Source organism: Propithecus coquereli, unplaced genomic scaffold (assembly GCF_000956105.1).
Source record: "Propithecus coquereli isolate 6110/MARCELLA unplaced genomic scaffold, Pcoq_1.0 Scaffold114, whole genome shotgun sequence".
In the NCBI taxonomy this organism is placed as follows: Eukaryota; Metazoa; Chordata; class Mammalia; order Primates; family Indriidae; genus Propithecus; species Propithecus coquereli.
The window spans coordinates 3151589-3168315 of record NW_012135414.1 but is presented as its reverse complement, the minus strand read 5'-3'; the positions used below and the strand labels follow the sequence as shown (position 1 = coordinate 3168315).

Sequence of the window (16727 nt, the reverse complement as noted above, 5' to 3'; positions counted from 1 at the left end):
TAGAGACAGATGAAGGGGTTTTTGATGTAGACATTGTGAGGAAATGGCTCAAGAGCTGGGGCACTTTCCTGAAGCTGACCACAACCCAGAGGTCATTCATCTTGAACTTCTGGTACCAGAGGACTTAGGGTCCCTCTCCCACCCTCCATCTAGACTTGCACCCCAGAGCTTGGGTGTAGCCACTGAGGAAGTCCCAAGGAAATCCCCCAGGTTCCGTAGTCTTATCATAGACCTTTCCTCATCAGCTGGCTGCCTGCCACACACTTTGTGGTCTTTCCTGGACTTGTCAGTTCAGAGACCTTTAGAAGGCCGGAAACAAATTCTTCCACCTCTCCTCAAAGGTAAGGCCAAGTCTTCTGCCCAACCGCAGTCTGTTGTGGCAGGGGCAGCCACAGGCTGAAAGTCAGCTTTAGCCCTGGCCGGCTACTGGGTTGTCTCTTTAACTTAATCATCTGGTGCCCTTTCTGGAGCTGGGGCCAGTCCCTAACTGAAAGCCCCACAGAGCAGTCCTTAACTCTCACTACTTTAGGAGTCAGGGGGTCCCAGGCTGACTGGGTGACAAGACAGAAGGGCGTGGCAGGGAGGAGTGGCCCTTGGACTCTCCTAGGGAGACAGTAAGAACTGCTGGGTGGGCTGATGCCAAGTATCTCTAAGCTTGAATCATACTAGAGGAGCCAGAAGTTGGAATATTAACTGGAGGAAAGGTCTCCAACGCAAGTCACTCCCCTGTGGCAGGCAGCTTCTAGGAATCTTTCCCTCCTCTCACTTACAGCCTACAGCCTACACTTCTGGCTTAAAATGTTTTAGACGTACTCCCAGGAAGAGAAGATTCTTCAGATACCTGGCAAAGTCCTGGGTAGGAGGAAGGTGTGAAGAGAGAGCTGGGTTATGGGAACAGATCAATGTGGGGCTAAGGTTGAGAGGAAGATCAGGCCAGGATTTAGTTCTCTCCATATAGGCAACTCAAAGTGATGGGTGTTTTTTTTCGGGGGGTGGAATGGTGAAGGGATGGGGTAGCAGAGTCACAGGAGGCCTGATACTGATGGGGGGGCCCTTAGGAATAACGGGAGCCTTGACATGGAAGGGCACCCTAACAGGGAGGGAAGCCCTGTCAGTAAGGAAACAGCCCCTGTGCAGAGGGGCTCTCAGCTCGAATGGCGGCAGCGGCGATAGAGTCAAGAGGTCAGCACGGTGGGCTTCGGCTTAAATCTTTAATGCACCGGCTGGCTGGGCAGCGGCGGTGGGGGTGCGGCTGGGGAGGCTACGACCCGAGCGCTGGGGAGCAGGGCCCAGGCCGCTCGACAGACAGCTCATCAGGCCCCGCAAAGACTCCAGTTTCTGCTCCCCGGGGTGCGCCGAGCTGTGGGGCGAGCCGACAGTGGCATGAGGCGGGCGGGGGGTACCGGATTCCCCCCGATCCGTCCTCAGAGATTGAGCCTCGTCCATGCCCAGGGCAGGTCCGCGGTATCGCAGCCCCCTCACCTCCGCTCCCTCCGCCACATGCGCAGCCAGGGGAAGAAGTAGAAACAGCCCCAATAGATCCTGCAGAGAAAAGGCAGAGCCGGGCGGGGCGGGGCGAGGCTGACCCCACAGACCCCGCCCCTCGGACGCCTCGCCTCGAGGACGGCTCCGCCCCGCCCCTTAAAGGCGGTCCTTCACAGCCCACGCCCCCTCGGACGCCCCGCCCCGCCCGCGCACCTCGCCCCCAGAGAACACGCACCCTCCCCCAACCCAGGAGCCGCCTGGTTCCTCCTCCGCAGAACCCCGCCTCCACTCACTCCTCCTCCGCCTCCAGCGCCACCTCGTATCTCCTCAATCCCGACATGTCCTGGGCTCCGAACGTCTCCTGGGGAGCAGCATGATTGAATCAAGGGTTCCCCAACCCCAGGTCCCCTTCTCCGTCATTCTCAGGACGAGTCTGACTAGCTTTCAGGTAATCTGAGGCTGGTGCCCTCGGGAAGCCTCAGTTGCCACACTGCGACAGGGTGGGATTTAGGAGGCACTACAAGTTAAGGTTAGGAGGTTGGTCATCTCGGGGACCTGGGGCATTTAGGGGGTCAGGGCGAGAGGTTTGGCAGTCATAGGGCTGGGAGATTTGGGGCTCTAGGTGAGGATTTTTAGGGGCTGAGGGTCACCTGGAGGGGGGCTGAGGGGTCGGCACAGCCTAAACTCCCGCCCTCCCTGGCTCCACCCCGGAAACAGACCGTTACCATTACGTCACTGGGACGACGTCGCGCTCTGGGGGTGGGGCTTGCCTATCACCCGGAAGAGGTGGAGCCAGTATTTCTCCCAGAGGGGGCGGAGTCAAAATGTCACTCTGGGAGGTGGAGCTAGGGGCTGTCACTAAAGGGGCGGAGTCAGGGTTTATTACGGTATCCGGCACAGGACCCTCTTTTATGGGGTTGGAGTCAGATTTTGGAGTTACACCCAGGGAGCGGAGGCCTCAGCACCAGGCGGCAGGAAAAGAACTTTGAGACTCTGTCCAGTACTATTTTCTGTTTTCCCAGTCAACACTCCTCATTTCCCCTCCTTGGCTCTGCCCTGCCAATTGCCTTTTTTGCCTGCCCCACTCCCCATGTATGACCCTGGGCTGAGAGGAATAGGCCCCCAGAGAGAACCCAGCCTAGGTCAGGCCAGGCTAAGGAAATGCTTGGCTGGGTGGCCTTGGTGAAGATACTGAATGGCCTGGAGGGGGGGGGGCCATAGCCCGTCCTCTCAGCTGAGACCTATCTTCCTGTGATTTTTTTTTTACCTTACAATCATTCAATCAACAGATACTTACTGAGTGTCTACTAGGTGCCAGGCAATGTGCTGGGTGTGGGGATATAATAGTAAAGACAAGCAGTCTCTGGCCTCAGCTTGTCACCTGGGGTGGGTTGGGGGTCAAAAGAGAATAATGAGATCTTTACAGTAAACATAGCAGGCTGGCTGGGGGAAGTAGAGAAAGCAGAGAGTGCTGTAGAAGAACTAGAAAGGGCAATTAACAAGGTGGAAGGTTGGAAATAGCTGCCCCAGACCTCTGACATCCCACCCAAGGCCCAATACTGAGCCATGGTTAGTCTGGAGAGGGAAGAGGAGAGCCTTGCGGCTGGACTGACTGCATGGAAGAGAGGGACAGAAATGAGTGAGGTGAAAGTTACCTTAGGTTGAAATATGAATAATGGATACCCCTATCCTCTCCTGCATCCCACCCTAGTTCTCCCTGTCATATCCTTCTTCCTCTGCCTGAGCCACAGACTGCAGACAGATCCACTGGTGCCAGGTGGCTTTATTGGAAGCACTGCAGTCTGGGTGTGGGAAAGCCGCGCCCTCACCACACTCACCCTCTCGCTCACACTCACACTCACATTGACACTCCAGGCCCTGCCCTGGCTGGGTCAGGTCTGGTGCAGAGGAGCTGGCGGCCTGGGCCTCCCTTCTGGTCCTTGGTTCCCTAGGCCAGGGTGATTCACATGTCTTCACTCAGGCACAGGGCTCCCTTTGGCGCTGTCATGGGCTAATGGCTGTGATGCTTGCTCTCAGGGTCATGGGCTGGACTCTTAGGGGCTCAGAGGGAGAAGGTTGGGTTGGGGAGGGCCAGGTCTTCTTTAGTCTCTGGATGATGTGGTCCACCCAGGGCTGATCTGGGAGTACACAGAGCTGGTGGCCCCTCAGTGTGGGTAATCTAGACTTGGAGAGAATGGATCCCTGGAGCTCAGCTTCCTGGAAGGCCTTGGTATGAGAGGCAGAAGGTAGGGACCATATCTGGGAACCTGCTGTAGGCACTTCCTTGTGGGAGGGACTGGGCAAGGAGAAGGAAAGTGAGATGGTGAGTGGACGCCTGGATGATGGAGGAAGTGACTGGAAGGGGAAGAGCCTGGACACTCTCCACCTCTTACTCACAGGACAAAGTCCCTCTGCAGCAGAAAGCACCAAAAATGTTCCCAGGAATTGGGTATTAGTTTTCTAAGAGGCAGAGTTCTCAGAGTCATTGGCATCACTCAGAGCTGGAGGGTGGGTATTAGATTTAGGGCATAAGGGACTCTAAGGTGGGAAGGCCACTATGGCTATGGCCTTCCCAACTTAGGATCACACCTGTGTCCAGCGCCATAGCTTTAGTGTTGCTCTCTCTTTCACCCACAGGCACTATCTTCTTCCTGTGACAAACCCAGGCTAGATGAGACTGAGCCTATAGAGAGAAGAGCAGCCAGAGGCTCCAGGACCCATCCAGGCACTGATACATAGAGGAACACCTGGGGCACAGGCACATCTGCATCACACAGGTGCACCCACAGGACACAGGCATACCCATACCACTCAGGCACACAGATGGCATAGGAATACACATGATGCATGAGTATACCCATGTCATACAGGGACATGCAGTCACCACAAGGGCACACCCATTTGGTACATGTATAGTCTCAGGTTCATACTCGGACCTGGATGTTGACATGAACTCACAGTCTCCTTCACAGACTCCCCAGACCTGTGCACCGGTCCCTGCTATGCCCCTCACCTTACTGTTTAGCCCCTGCCCCATTGTACCTCTTCTTGGCAAGAAGATCAACGTGCAGAGAGGACGAGTGGTGCCACGCTGGAGGCCATGCAGGATGGACAGGGATAGAGACATGGACAGAGTCCCTGGGAGCAGGTGCCCTGTGTGAGACTGTGTGTGAGGAGAGCAAGCAGGAGGGTGACCGCGAGGGTGAGGGAGTCCTTGGAAGCCTGTGAGGGTCCTGTGAGTGCGTGTGGGAGGCTATGGCTGTCTCCTGTTTATGGTCTGCTAAAGCTTTCATTTTCAACATTCAGAAATGTCCTCCCTTCTGGTGTATAATAAAGAATTTGGCCTTTGTCCCTGGTTCCTGAGACAGAGACTAAATCATTGGAATTTCCCAAGTAATAGGTGTGTTGAGCCCCTTAGATCACACCTGAGGTGTTTTTATTTTTGTTTCTGTTTTTGAGACAAGGTCTCTGTCTGTCACCCCTGCTAGAGTGAAGTGGCATCATCATGGCTCAGTGCAACCTCAAACTCCTGCGCTCAAGTGATCCTCCTGCCTCAGCCTCCCAAATAGCTGGGACTACGGGCTTGCGCCACCATGCCCAGCTAATTTTTCTATTTTTTGTAGAGACAGTGTCTCATTCTGACTCAGGCTCACACCTGAGTTTATGCTAAGAGATGAGATGACTCAGGATGGCAGCTGGTCACCAGAAAGACCAGCCATGTGATTAAAGGGTTGTGACTTAGAGCCAGCCTCACCTCTGGGGAGGGGAGGGGGACTAGAGATTAAGTTCAGGTATGTGGTTGACAGTTCAATCATGCCAATATAATGAAATCTCGGTAAAAACTCTGGACAGCAAAGCTCATAAAACTTCTGGCCGGTGCACACGTTGATGTGCCAGGAGGGTGGTACACCCTGTGTCTCCACAGGGAGAGACCAGAGAAGGAAGCTTTGCATTTGAGGTCCTCCCAGACCTCATCCTATGTGTCTCTTCGTTTGGCTTTTCCTGATTTACACCCTTTATAAAAGATTGTAAGCATACCACAACTTTCCTGAGTTCTATGAGTCATTCTAACAAATTATCAAAACTGAGGGTGGTAGTGAGAACCTCCCAGACTTACAGCAAGTTTCTCAGAAATGTGGGTGGCTTGGGGACCCTACTTGTGGCTGTCATCTAAAGTGGTGGCAGTCTTGTTGAGGACCTTCCCCCTAAACCTGTGGAGGCTGATGCTAGCTCAGGGTGGTTAGTGTCAGAAATGAATTGCAGTACATGAGTAGGTAGCAGAGTACCTTCCCACTGGATCCACTCCCCATGTCCCCCTCTTTGTGGAAGAACCTCTTTTCCCTTTCGTAACTCTCCTCAGTATCCTCCCTGCATCAATTTCTTGCTCGTTGGGTGGAGCTCTGAGAATCTCAGTAATCAGCAGTCTGGACAAGGGGAGGAGGGCGCTGTTACCGTTAGGGGAAGGTGTGCAAGGTTTGCAGCGCTGTGTCCTTGGAGGCATTTGAACCATCAGTCTCAAGGCTGCGGGTAGTGGTCAGGGTTTAGTTCAGGATTAGGGGTCAGGTAAGGAGTGTCTGTCTTTCCCAAGTTTCTTCTCACTCCCACCTCTTCTCTGTAGTCCTAAGACACATGGGGGTAGGAAAGATGGACATAGCCAGTCCCCCAGATTCCTTGAGGGAAGTCACAGGAGCAGGGTGAGGCTGGCTGAAGAAGGTCCCCTCCAGATTCTCCAGATCTCCCTAGGCCCATCATTGCAACTACACATCTGCTGTATGAGACCCATTCCTCTCATGGATAAGAAAAGCTAAAAGGAACATTCTTTGGAAGCTGGTCCAGCTCCCCTATCTCACATCTCTGGACTCTAGGACTTCACCCTCCGGGCCTAGCCAGCACTGTCCCTCTCCCTCATTGATCCATTTTCCTATGCCCCAGAGCTGAGTCAGAGGAATAGCTAGAGGCGAACCTGGCCTAGAACACCCCCTTCTACCATGCCCTCTCTGTCCTGGGAATTGAGAGGGATTTCTGAGGAGAGGGAGAGCTTACAGCCTGCAGAGAGACAAGAGGGAGACCCGTGAAGCAGGCTCATGTGCACTGGTTACCAGCTTGTCTGGGTCCAGTGAGACGGAGCACACTCACAGACAAGTCACGTGAAGTGGATTTATTACAGGCAGGAAGCTAGGGACAACAGAGGCCCCGGGTTCATTGTGAGCCAGGCCCCCAAGGCTCAAGAAAGCTGCTCAGGGCAGATGAAGTCTCATCTGCCAATGCCCCACTTGCACTTCAGCTAAGGGACCCCAGAAAGCAGCCCACCCTGGGTTTTATCCCCCCAGAGCAATATGAATTATTGGGCTAAAACACTGAAACACATTCTGTTTCTGGGGTGGGACTGGAACAGAGCCTGAGCTGTTCTGGCCAGCTCCCCTTTATCTCAAGATATTTCATTTCCAGCACATTCTTCAGTTATTCTTGAGAACTACAAGTGAGAAAGAGGGGAGAAATGGGTCAGTCCAAGGCCACCCAGAGAACTATCCTGCTAGATCCAAGAGACAGACCAGAGGAGGAGACCTCTCAGGAGAGACTATTGTGGGGTGCTATTCTGTTCCCCACTGTTAGCCCTAGAGTTTATGATGTGACAGATTTAACCGTGAGCTGTATTTTTCTGCCTTATCCATTCATCCATCCACCCATCCATCCCATTCCATCCATTTATTTCTCTGACCGTATTTCAATGCCAAGACCCTGAAGGCAATAAGCCTAATCTCACTTGCCAACTTCAATTCTGAAGCTGGGCCTGGAGCAGGGATTGGCAAACTTTTCCTATAAAGGTCCAGATGCTAAATATTTAAGGTTTTGTGGGCCACAGGGTCTCAACAGTAACTACTCAGCTTTGCTGTTGTAGTGCAAAAGCAGCCATAGATAATATGTAAATGAATAGGCATGGCTGTATTCCAATAAAACTATTCACAAAAATTGCTGCAGGCTGGATCTGGCCCATGGGCCATAGTTTGCCAATCTCTGGTCTGGATCAATGGGGAAGACACGGATGTTCCATTATCGGGAGTAGGGAGTGGGACAGATAAGCCTTGCAGTTGCCATGTTTGAATCTGGCTTTGTGACCTTGGACTGATAAGGAAATAGGTGATACTTTCCTCATCTGTAAAATGGGAATAATACGTATCTTGTGAGATAGTACACATTCCTGGTACACAATGGGCACACCGTGAAAGTAAGGTCTGTCCACTTTCTCATTCATCACCCAGTATTAGGAGGCCCCTTTCTAGGGTCTCTCTGGTTGCAGTGAGGATGGAACTTAATCTGACTTGCTGAGTTTAGGAGTCCAGTTTCTAAGAATGAGCTTCCATACAAGTTATATAGATTAAGCTTTTACAAACTCCAAATTTCTCTTTTTAATAGCTTTATCCTAACTCTTATCTGCAGTGTTCCAAACCTAAAACAATCCCAGTGCCCAGCAAAACAAAGGGCTCTCCAGTCAAGGGGCCCCATTTGACCCAGAAGCAGTTTAGCCACCCCCTTTTATTAAGTCTGTCACTCATATCACCCGGCTCCCCAGTGGCTTCTCAACCTATTTCTTCCAAACACATACTCCTCTCTAGGAGAAGAGATTTTTCATTGTGTATTTGTGTGTCTGTGTGTCCATGGCTGTGTACTTGTGATCATGCATGTGTGTCTGTTTGTGCCCTTGTGTCTATACTGTGATTATATGCTTAAATGTTTGCAGTGTGTCCTTGACATATGTGAGTGATTGACCATGTGCCTGTGTTTATGTGTGTGGGTATGGACATGTGTAGGTGGGTGAAGGTGTTGGCTTGCTTTCTTTCTTTCTTTTTTCTCTTTCTCTCTCTCTTTTTTTTTTGAGACAGAGTCTCCAGGGCTAGAGTGCCGTGGCATCAGCCTAGCTCACAGCAACCTCAAACTCCTGGGCTTAAGCGATCCTCCTGCCTCAGCCTCCCTAGTAGCTGGGACTACAGATGTGCACCACCATGCCCAGCTAATTTTTTCTATTTTTAGTAGAGACAGGGTATCGTTCTTGCTCAGGCTGATCTCAAACTCCTGAGCTCAAGTGATCCTCTCACCTCAGCCTCCTAGAGTGCTGGGATTACAGGCATGAGCCACCGCGCCCTGCCTATGGGTTTGTTTCCTGGCTGCTTTTTCAATCCATCCCTTCTTGGCCCTCAACCTCACAAGGCCTGCAGGGGGCATCCATTGCCTAGGGAAAAGGGGACATGGGATTCCTGGCCTGGGCTCTCAACCTCATGGGGCCTGCAAAGGGCATCTGTTGTATAGGCAAAATGGGGTGTGTGGCTCCTGGCCTGCGGAAGTGGGGTTCTGGCCTGAGTGGGCTGGGATGTCTTGTTCCAGAAAGGGGCCGGAAATGAACAAGAAACCAAATGACTCAGCTTCTGAAAGTCCCTGATCCTGGGAAGGGGTCTGCTTCAATTCCCATCTTTTTCTAAACCCTGTGTCCACGTCTGGAGGGTCTTGGCTCCGCTAGAGGGGCAGAGCTTGGCCCTGCAGTGCCAGAGTGTGGGTGAAACATTGCACAGAACTTCCGGAGATGACAGGACATCAGGATGAGGGGGAGTCTTGAGCAATAGTACACCCCCCTTCCCTGTTTCTTACCCTCTGGGGCTTGAAACAACACCACTGCCGGGTTTCTGGATACCTCTCTTCTTTATTTCCTGCAGTTTGGGCCACTCTGAGCCCCAGGGTGCCTGGGCCTGGGCTGAGCTTACTTGGGATGTGCTCAGGAAACAAGGGTCCCTGAACACAAAGCAGAAGGTGTGGCTGGAGATGGGAAACTGGGGAGCGGGGTATAGTCAGAGGGAGGCAGGTGAGACTTCATGAAGGAGGGAGCTTTGCAGAACCTTGAGGGTGGGCTGGAGGACATTCCAGAGGGAATGAACAGCTAGCACGAAGGCTCAGAGGAGAGGTTCAGAGGAGAGGTAGGGGTTTGATTAATCCCAATGTTGGTGGGCGGGGAAAGGGCTAGTGAGAATGGCTATGTGTGTGTGGGAGGAGGAGTGGGGGAGTTATTTCTGATCAGATCTAATTAGGAAGATTCCTGAGCACGGACCCTGGGGCTGGCCAGCCCAGCTGCTGCAACTGCCCTGAGGAGGGAGGCTGAAGTCAGGGCTGGGCTGCAGCAGGGGGTTGAGGATGCCACACAGATACTAGAGACATTAAAGCGGTAGAAAGCCCATGATGACTTGGTAGCTAATTGGAGTGAGGGAAGAAGCAGATGGAAGAGCCAGGGATAGAACCCAGAGTAGAGCCAGGCCTACTTCTGGGCTCCGGGCTGCGGAGCCAACTGCCTGTTTGGGATGTTCTCTTGGCGCTCGCACACATACCTTATTCCAAAACTGAAGTCTCGATTCCCAACACCTCCTCCACAGTGTGTCTCCTCCCCAGCCATCCATCTCTGGGAATGTCACCAGCATCGCCTCCAGTCACTAAAGCCTGTTGTCATCCCTGGGTATTCCCTCTCCCTTATGCCTCAAATGTAATCTATCAGCTCAGCCTGTTGTTCTGTTTCACAAGTATGTCTAGAATCCCTCCTCTCCTCTAGTCCGACTGCCACCGCCTGGGTGAGGCCAGCATCATCTCTTTCCTAGACTACTGGAGGAGCCCTCCGACTTCCCTACTCTTCTCTCAATAATCCATTTTCCAGACTGTCAAGAGGGTCTTTTTAAACTGTTAATAAGATCGTGTTACTCCTCGGCTTAAATCTTTCACAGCAGTTAAAACAAAATCCTTCCTGTGGCCTGCGAAGACTTGGGTCACGTGACTGCAGCCTCCCTCACCTTGTACCTTCTTGGCCTTGGCCACTGTGCTACTTGAATGGCTGCTTCTCCTTCAGGTGTCAGTATAAATATCATCTCCTCAAAGAGGCCTTCCCTAGGCATCCTATTTAAAATATATCAGCACCATCTCCTTCTGTTTTTCTCTTTCTTAACCATTTTTATTGTGTCTTTCATACACACACTCAGTTTGAAATTGTTTTATTTCTATGTTGTGACAGACCTTTGTTGTTATTTTTGACCGACCAACATTTGGACCCCCTTCCTACATAAAAGTCCAACAGGCCCGATCCTAACTCTCTCAGCCTCCCTTGTATCTAGGGAGGACACACCTTCTCAGGACTGCGAGTCAGAGCTGGTGATGCAAAGGAGCAGGGACCATGGGGACTCCATTTTGGTGGTGGCGGTAGAATCGGCGGCAGTGCCATTGTCTGCCACTCGGCCCTTTGACTCAGCAGGTCCAGTGGTGTCTGAGGTGTCAGTGGCCGACTGCCGTACTGTGTGAAGCCACGAGCAGGTTGCTCACATTCCCAGCATGCGTGCTCCTGGGTCACAGTCACCTTTCCCTCGGTCCACACCTATAGCCTCATGGAGAGTTTTGTGTGGTCAGTGACTCGTAAGTCAATTTTTGAACCAGGTTTAGAGGATTCTACACAGGTTTTTCTGGAACTAGCTTGGGGTGGATCACTATAGCATTAAAGCTGCATTCAGGGTGATCCTGAAGGATAGTGGAGAAGAAAATTTTTCCAATGAACAAAACATCTTACCACCTACTTTTCCTGGAAGGGGAGTGGTTCCTTGACTTGGAAGCTGATACCACCATCTGGCTTGGGCTTCTCGTGCCACAGAGTGAATGCAGAGTCCACACTGGCAGGAGTAGTCAATGCTGACTATCACGGGGAAATAGGCTGCAGCCACCTGATGGGGTCATGGAGGGGTAGAAAGGCACCCAGGTAATTCCTGGGGCACCTCTGATGATGCTATGATCAGTGGTCATGGTTAATGGAAGGCCACTGTAATCTTAATCAGGCATGACAACCAGGGGCTAGTACCTCTTGGGTGTGAAGGTTGAGGTGCCTTAGTGGACATAGAATATCAACCAGCTGAAGTGCCAGTTGCGGGTAGAGAGCCTGCAATGAGTCATAGAGGAGAGTGGTACAGAATTCTAAGATCCCCACCCCCTGGCGTGCATGCCCTATGCAACCTCCTCACCTTGAGGGGTCCCTTGGCTTGTGAATGTGATGGGATATAACTTAGGTTTTGCTCTCTGGCAAAGAGGAAGGGCTTTTGCAGATGGAATTAAGGTTCCTAATCAGTTGACTATGAATTAACCAAACGGGAGATTACCCTTGGTGGGCCAGGCCTGATCAGGCAAACCTTTTAAAAATGTGTCTAGAGGTAAAAGATAAGAAGCAGTAGCAGATGCTCTTGTGTTGGTCTTGAAGAAACAAAGTGCCATATTGTGGACAGGACCATGTACCAGGGAACAGCAGGAGTTCTAGGAGCCGAGGGCCTCGGTTCTATAGCTACAACTAGCAGCAACCAGGGAGTTTGGAAGAGGACTCTAAACCTCAGAAGAGATTGCAGCCCTGGCTGACACCGTGAGTTCAGTCTGGTAAGACCCCAAGCAAAGGACCCAGTCACACTTCTGGCCCACAGAAACTGAGATAATGAATTTGAATTGTTTTAGGCCGCTCAATTTGTGGTGATTTGTTAGGCAGCAATAGAAAACCAATACAAGACGAAAGTAATTAATGCCATCCAAGCCCCAGGACCCAGTTGCAGAACTACTGGCTATAGCTTTTATCTATATTTCCTTCCTCGATGTGAAATGTGTCTATTTTTCTGTGCTTTAATTGACCTCTCTTTTCTTTGAGTCCCACTTCATTCCATTCTTGAATATAGGTTGTTGTGGTGGTATTGCTACTACTCACCAAGATTCTGGTTTAATTCTCCTCCTGGGAGTTGCCCCCTTGAAGTTAGGCATGACCCACATTGGCTGGTGAAGTGTGAGCAGAAGTGGCATGTGTCGCTTGTGCAAGGGATTCCCTTGCCGTCTTCCCTGACTGGAGTGACCACGGAAGCACGCGTTTAGATGAAGGAGCATGCCAAAAGATCAAAGCAGCTCGGAATGTTGAGCCACCACGTGGAATACAGCTGTGCTGGTGACTCCCCTGCACCCACAGCAGGCTTTCAGGGCTGCAGCCTTCTGATTTGAAGATTGTTCTTTTTCAAGCATCAAAGGAGGCAAGAAAAGCTTCATCTTTCTCTGCTGCACTCCTTTTAATATGAGGATTTGTTCTGTAAAATTTGGATTCAGTCAAAAGGCTGCACTTAAGGATGTAGAAGGCCGCATGTGGCCTTAAGGCCACAGGTTCCCCACCTGGATTTGGACTAAATTGTGTTTCCCCCAAATTCATATGCTGAAGCCCTAACCCCCAATGTGACTGTATCTGGAGATAGAGTCCTTAGGAGGTAATTAAGGTTGAATGAGGTCATAGAGTGGGGCCCTTATCCAATAGCAGTGTGGCCTTATAAGAAGAGGAAGAGATTCTTTCTCTCTCCTTCTCTCTCTCTCTCTCTCTCTCTCTCTCTCACACACACACACATACACACACAGAGCAAAAAGTTAGCTGGCTGTCTGCAAGCCAGGAGAGAGCCCCACCAGAAGCTGAGGATGTTGGCACCTTGATCTTGGACTTGTAGCCTCCAGAACTGTGAGAAAATAAAGTTCTGTTATTTAAGCCTCCCAGTCTATGGTGTTTTGTTATCACAGCCTGAGCTAAGACAGATGTGATAATTGCTAAGGCTCTCAGTTTTCTCTCTTTGGGAAGGGGTGAATTTTTTTGGTTGTTTAAGCAAAAGTGATATGTTAGGTGATACCCTTATTTTTTTTTTTTGGAGACAGAGTCTCATTTTGTTACCCCGGCTGGAATGCAATGGGGTCAGCCTAGCTCACAGCAACCTCAAACTCCTGGGCTCAAGCGATCCTTTTGCCTCAGCCTCCCGAGTAGCTGGGACTACAGGCATGCACCACCATGCCCGACTAATTTTTTCTATATATATATTTTTAGTTGTCTAGATCATTTCTTTCTATTTTTTAGTAGAGATGGGGTCTCGCTCTTGCTTAGGCTGGTCTCAAACTTCTGAACTCAAGCGATCCTCCCACTTCAGCCTCCCAGAGTGCTAGGATTACAGGCGTGAGCCACCGTGCCCAGCCTACCCTTCATTTTTTTAAGAAGTCTAGGGTTGGGGAAGAAGGATGAATGTTGATGTTGGATAGCTATTGGGTGGACTCTAGAGATATTTATCATTTTTTCTTCATTGCCCACAAACTTAACCCCTCTCTATGTTTGAGGAATTTCCTATTATATTAGTCCTGGTTACTGGTTGACCTTGCCTTTCATCATAGAATCCCCAAAGATCACATAGTAATTTTCCCAGCCCCCCTTGCAGCTAGGACTTGGATACGGGACCCAGGCTTTGCTAATCATAAGTACCTTCCACTGTGAGTAAGAACCTAGTAGTGATGTCAAGGAGCAGGTTTATTAGAGAATCCATTTTGGGTGTGGCAGGAGTGATGGTGGAAGTGATGTTCACTTTACAGGGGCAGCTGTAGCTATGATTCCAGGGGTGGTATCTGGCAGGCTGACCATTTAACAATCATGGGGCTTAGGGCAACGGTACAAATGAAGGCCCACTATCTAAATATTTAAAATTTACAGCCAGGCACGGCAGCTCATGCCTGTAATCCTAGCACTCTGGGAGGCTGAGGTGGGAGGATTGCTTGAGCTCAGGAGTTCAAGACCAGCCTGAGTAACAGAGTGAGACCCTGTCTCTACTAAAAATAGAACAATTAGCTGGGCATCCTGATGTGCGCCTGTAGTCCCGGCTACCCGGGAGGCTGAGGAAGGAGGATTGCTTGAGCCTAGAGGCTGGAGGTTGCAGTGAGCTATGATGACACCATGGCACTATACCCATGGCAACAGAGTGAGACTCTGTCTCAAAAAAAAAAGGAAAAAAGTAAAATTTACAAATCAAGCTAACAAGTTGTCAAATAAATGTATCTATCTTCCTGCCTTGAAAAATACACTTTCAAAACAACTTGAAGGCCAGGTTCAAATTTAGAATTCTTGGACTCCTTGGAGTTTCATGATGGAATGAGGTGGTAAGGAGAGAGCCAAGCTCCAGCCCACTGCCTGTCCCTCACCTCTTCCTACACTCAGTTCTATCCTGCTCCATGAAGGGTCTCATGTGCGTGGGTATAAACACTCCAGCCCCATACATACAGGATCCTTCTGCATTCCCTGCAAATAGCTACCTCTTGGCCACCCTCTGGACTTAGTAGTATGTATATCAGTAACACAGTCCATCCTAGTAGGGACAGATCTGAGGAAGAGGCCCATGTGGACATTGGAAGCTGCTTGGGCAGGGAACTCCCTGGTTTTCAATTCCTGAAATGTGGTCTAGAGGAGAAGCATGAGCTCTGGGTGGCCGTGCTCCCTTGGCCCTGTGGACTCTTCTTCCTGTGTCCAGAGAAATGACTGGAGATGGGCCAGAGGAGGGCTGTCTAAAACATGGAATGTCCCCAGTTGTCTGGACATAACGGTAGTACTAGCATTTGGTGTCCCCACCATGCTGTCTTGGAGGGCTGCATGGACTGGCTGCGTGTGTTGGGAAAGGTTCTGGCTGCCTAGGCTCACCTATTCTTGCCACTTTCTGCATCTTTCCAGGGTCTTTTTAATAAACTCCTTTTCTGTTTAAATCAGCCAGCAAGTTTCAGTGGCTTGCAAGTAAGAATTTTGATTAATACATTTGTTTATTTGCCTTTTTTTTTTGGACTGGAGGAAGCTTCATGAAGCCTAAGACTGTTAGGTTGGAAGTCGAGAGGGAGACACACGAAGCCTCGTGTGTAGCAAAATGCTGTTTATTTTGAGCATCTGGGTGCAGATGGATGGAGGCGAAAAAGCATCCACACCGAGGGAGGGGAAAGCCTTGGGTTTTATAGAGGGTTTTCCTGGTGGGAGTGAGCAACACCTGCAGAGATCGCGGAAGGAGGTAGCTTCGTCCTTATCGGGGAATAGGAATGCCAGTGTCGCTGCAGCTGTCTGTGGTTGGAGTTAGATTTACAACCTTGGACTCTCCAGACTCCTGTGGCTTTTGTTTTACAAGCTTTATGATCACTAAGTATTACGTCCTATACATCCTTTTCGGGTTCCCACCCAGAACAAACCTAAAAAAGACCATATTTATTTTGTTCACTATTGTATCACCAGCACCTAGAATAGTGCCTGGAGTGAATGAATGCTCTGGGTTGCAGACAGTGACCAGACATCACTTTAGACACAAGGGTTTTACCAGGGCTGGGACCCCATGTGATGGCAGCCCTGGGACTGCCGGGGGCCCCGCACTAACATACAGAGCAGTACTCTGACGCTCGATGCTGCCTACCAGGAGGTGCCATTTACACAGACAACAGAGAGAATGGCGCCCCCTGGGGTGGTGCAGTGCTGCTGTCCTGCCTGACAGGTTTGAGTGTTCCTGACAGTGATAGGAGAGGAATGGTGGCCTGGCAGTAATGGGGTCCTGTCAGCAATAAGGACACGATGTGTATTGGGACGGGGGTTCCTGAATCGAGGGCTTCGCAACGTTGGGGCCCTGATAGGAAGTGATGAGCAGCTGTGAAGTGACGGTCTGACAGGAATGGGGTTGGTGTGGTGATTGGGGTTTGTTGATGAAAGGGACCGAGATTTTGAGATCCAAAGCCCTAGGGGATCTGGTTGTCCCAGAATGGTAGTGTCCCCACGTCCAGGTTGGAGCTCAGGGAGGCTCAGGTCTTCTGCACCCCCCCCCCCACTGGAGCCACAGTGAAGACCCCACGGTCCTAGGTCCAACAGCGGGGCAGGGAGATTGACGCCCTCATCTACCCTCATCCCCAGAGGTTCCACCCTCGCCCTGTCCTCCGCCCCTGCCTTGCCTGCCCCTGGCCCCTTGAGAGACGAAAGTGGCCCTCACAAGCGAGTGCTGCTGGAGTCTGACCCCAGATGCTTTGCCCTTAAGACAGCCTCAGTCACCTGCCAAGGCCCCGCCCCTTTCCAGAAGCCCCGCCCACAGGCCCCCAGTCCTGCTTCTACCCCACCCTCAGGATGCCAGCGCTGCCCTCCATCCCTCCCTTCCTTTCAACATCGCCAGGTCCTGGCCTCTGATACTCCCCCGGGAAGGAGGGCAGGGTGGGTATTCTTGCAGCCCAATCCCCTTCTCCACCACTCCGCAGTTGGGACAACGGAGGCCTGAGCAGACTTCCTCTTCGAGGCTCTGGGGAAGCCGACTCCCCCTCTGCTGGGGAGGCCCAGCAGGCTGGAGGCCGTCCAGGGGCGTCTCTGTGTCTGGGTTCGAGCGCTGGGGTTTCATCTGAGGCCTCCA

General features: G+C 51.2%; 1 long non-coding RNA gene across 1 annotated transcript; it reads right to left on the bottom strand.

The window, feature by feature from the left end:
* Nucleotides 1–1197: 1197 nt before the first annotated feature.
* LOC105819749 lies at nucleotides 1198–2177 on the bottom strand. Its single transcript, XR_001137973.1, has 4 exons — nucleotides 2136–2177; nucleotides 1779–1846; nucleotides 1483–1542; nucleotides 1198–1360 (listed from the first exon to the last, which is right to left on the bottom strand). It is a non-coding gene; the product is annotated as an uncharacterized LOC105819749 (long non-coding RNA).
* Between the last annotated feature and the right edge of the window lie 14550 nt (nucleotides 2178–16727).